The sequence below is a fragment of the Schistocerca piceifrons genome, chromosome 5 (assembly GCF_021461385.2).
Source record: "Schistocerca piceifrons isolate TAMUIC-IGC-003096 chromosome 5, iqSchPice1.1, whole genome shotgun sequence".
Taxonomy (NCBI): Eukaryota; Metazoa; Arthropoda; class Insecta; order Orthoptera; family Acrididae; genus Schistocerca; species Schistocerca piceifrons.
The window spans coordinates 395181334-395185171 of NC_060142.1; the positions used below are offsets into that span (position 1 = coordinate 395181334).

Consider the following 3838-nt stretch of genomic DNA (forward strand, 5'->3'; position numbering starts at 1 on the left):
ATAGACTGTGAGGCTGGTTCCGGCTGAGGTTCGAGTCCTTCCTCGGGCGCGTGTGTGTGTGTGTGTGTGTGTGTGTGTGTGTGTGTGCGCGCGCCATTGTGCGAATAGAATAATTTAGGTTAAGTAGTGTGTAAGCTTAGGGACTGATGACCTTAGCAGTTAAGTCCCATAAGATTTCACACACATCATCATATTCACATTAGTGCTGCGTTGTGTAACACATCTAAGCACTCCGTCTTCAGGCCACAAGTGGCCCATCGAGACCATCCGACCGCCGTATCATTCTCAGATGAGGATGCGGATAGGAGGGGCGTGTGGTCAGCACGCCGCTCTCCCGGTCATTACGATGGTTTTCTTTGACCGGAGCCGCTACTATTCGGTCAAGTAGCTCCTCAGTTGGCATCACGAGGCAGAGTGCACCCCGAAAAATGGCAACAGCGCATGGCGGCCCGGATGGTCACCCATCCAAGTGCCAACCACGCCCGACAGCGCTTAACTTCGGTGATCTCACGGGAACCGTAGTGTCCACTGCGGCAAGGCCGTTGCCTGGTGTAACACACCTAGGACGGCTATATTTTTGCCAGAGATAGCGGCGACTGCACAATAAAACATGTTTCCCAGTCTTGGTCCTATAGGAACTATCCGTCATCAGCAACGCGGCAGAAAAGTCGATTTTACTGAAGCGGCAGAGTACCATTGAGTTCCATTTTTAGGTCATCAACAAAATCATTACCTTTTGTTGTTTTTGTTGTTGTTGTTGTTGTTGTGGTGGTCTTCAGTCCTGAGACTGGTTTGATGCAACTCTCCATGCTACTCTGTCCTGTGCAAGCCTCTTCCTCTCCCAGTACCTACTGCAGCCTACATCCTTCTGAATCTGCTTAGTGTATTCATCTCTTGGTCTCCCTCTATGATTTTTACCCTCCACCCCGCCCTCCAATACTAAATTGGTGATCCCTTGATGCCTCAGAACATGTCCTACCAACAGATCTCTTCTTCTAGTCAAGTTGTGCCACGAACTCCTCTTCCCCGAAATTTTGTTTAACACCTCCTCATTAGTTATGTGATCTACCCATCTAATCTTCAGCATTCTTCTGTAGCACCACATTTCGACAGCTTCTATTCTCTTCTTGTCTAAACTATCTATCTTCCACGTTTCACTTCCATACATGGCTACACTCCATACAAATACTATCAGAAACGACTTCCTGACACTTAAATTAATACTCGATGTTAACAAATTTCTCTTCTTCAGAAACGCTTTCCTTGCCATTGCCAGTCTACATTTTATATCCTCTCTACTTCGACCATCATCAGTTATTTTGCTCGCCAAACAGCAAAACTCCTTTACTACTTTAAGTGTCTCATTTCCTAATCTAATACCCGCAGCATCACCCGACTTAATTCGACTACATTCCATTATCCTCGTTTTGCTTTTGTTGATGTTCATCTTATATCCTCCTTTCAAGACACTGTCCATTCCGTTCAATTGCTGTTCCAAGTCCTTTGCTGTCTCTGACAGAATTACAATGTCATCGGCGAACCTCAAAGTTTTTATTTCTTCTCCGTGGATTTTAATACCTACTCCAAACTTTTCTTTCATTTCCATTACTGCTTGCTCAATATACAGATTGAATAGCACCGGGGAGAGGGTACAACCCTGTCTCACTCTCTTCCCAGCTACTGCTTCCCTTTCAGTCCCTCGACTCTTATAACTGCCATCTGCTTTCTGTACAAATTGTAAATAGCCTTTCGCTCCCTGTATTTTCCCCCTGCCACCTTCAGAATTTGAAAGAGAGTATTCCAATCAACATTGTCAAAAGCTTTCCTAAGTCTACAAATGCTGGAAACGTAGGTTTGCTTTTCCTTGATCTTTCTTCAAAGATAAGTGTTCCAACATTTCTGCGGAATCCAAACTGATCTTCGCCGAGGTCGGCTTCTACCAGTTTTTCCATTCGCCTGTAAAGAATTCGCGTTAGTATTTTGCAGCTGTGACTTATTAAACGGATAGTTCGGTAATTTTCACATCTGTCAACACCTGCTTACTTTGGGATTGGAATTATTATATTCTTCTCGAAGTCTGAGGGAATTTCGCCCGTCTCATACATCTTGCTCACCAGATGGTCGAGTTTTGTTAGGACTGGCTCTCCCAAGGCTGTCAGTAGTTCTAATGGAATGTTGTCTACTCCCGGTGCCTTGTTTCGACTCAGGTCTTTCAGTGCTCTGTCGAACTCTTCACGCAGTATCGTATCTCCCATTTCATCTTCATCCATCTCCTCTTCCATTTCCATAATATTGTCCTCAAGTACATCGCCCTTGTATAAACCCTCTATATACTCCTTCCACCTCTCTGCTTTCGCTTCTTTGCTTACAACTGGGTTTCCATCTGAGCTCTTGATATTCATGCAAGTAGTTCTCTTTTCTCCAAAGGTCTCTTTAATTTTCCTGTAGACAGTATCTACCTTACCCCTCATGAGCTAAGCCTCTACGTCGTTACATTTGTCCTCTAGCCATCCCAGCTTAGCCATTTGGACTTCCTGTCGATCTCATTTTTGAAAAGTTTGTATTCCTTTTTGCCTGCTTCACTTGCTGCATTTTTGTATTTTCTCCTTTCATCAATTAAATTCAGTATCTCTTCTGTTACCCAAGGATTTCTACTAGCCCTCGTCTTTTTACCTACTTGATCCTCTGCTGCCTTCACTATTTCATTCCTCAAAGCTGCCCATTCTTCTTCTACTGTATTTCGTTCCCCCATTCCTGTCAATTGTTCCCTTATGCTCTCCCTAAAACTCTGTACAACCTCTGGTTCTTTCAGTTTATCTAGGTCCCATCTCCTTAAATTCCCAATTTTTTGCAGTTTCTTCACTTTTAATCTACAGTTCATAACCAATAGATTGTGGTCAGAGTCCACATCTGCCCTGGAAATGTCTTACAATTTAAAATCTGGTTCCTAAATCTCTGTCTTACCATTATATAATCTATCTGATACCTTTTAGTACCTCCAGGGTTCTTCCATGTATACAACCTTCTTTCATGGTTCTTGAACCAAGTGTTAGCTATGATTAAGTTATGCTCTGTGCAAAATTCTACCAGGCGGCTTCCTCTTTCATTTCTTAGCCCCAATCCATATTCACCTACTACGTTTCCTTCTCTTCCTTTTCCTACTGTCGAATTCCAGTCACCCATGACTATTAAATTTTCATCTCCCTTCACTACCTGAATAATTTCTTTTATCTCATCATACACTTCATCAATTTCTTCATCATCTGCAGAGCTAGTTGGCATGTAAACTTGTACTACTGTAGTAGGCGTGGGTTTCGTGTCTATCTTGGCCACAATAATGCGTTCACTATGCTGTTTGTTGTAGCTTATCCGCATTCCTATTTTTTTGTTCATTATTAAATCTACTCCTGCATTACCCCTATTTGATTTTGTATTTATAACCCTGTATTCACATGACCAAAAGTCTTGTTCCTCCTGCCACCGAACTTCACTAATTCCCACTATATCTAACTTTAACCTATCCATTTCCCTTTTTAAATTTTCTGACCTACCTGTCCGATTAAGGGATCTGACATTCCACGCTCCGATCCGTAGAATGCCAGTTTTCTTTCTCCTGACAAAGATGTCCTTTTGAGTAGTCCCCGCCCGGAGATCCGAATGGGGGACTATTTCACCTCCGGAATATTTTACCCAAGAGGACGCCATAATCATGTAACCATACAGAAACCTGCATGCCCTCGGGAAATATTATGGCTGTAGTTTCCCCTTGCTTTCAGCCGTTCGCAGTACCAGAACAGCAAGGCCATTTCGGTTAGTGTTACAAGGCCAGATCAGTCAA

General features: G+C 43.2%; 1 pseudogene; it reads right to left on the bottom strand.

Moving 5' to 3' along the window:
* Positions 1-429: 429 nt before the first annotated feature.
* Positions 430-547, bottom strand: LOC124799553 (annotated as a pseudogene).
* Positions 548-3838: the final 3291 nt, after the last annotated feature.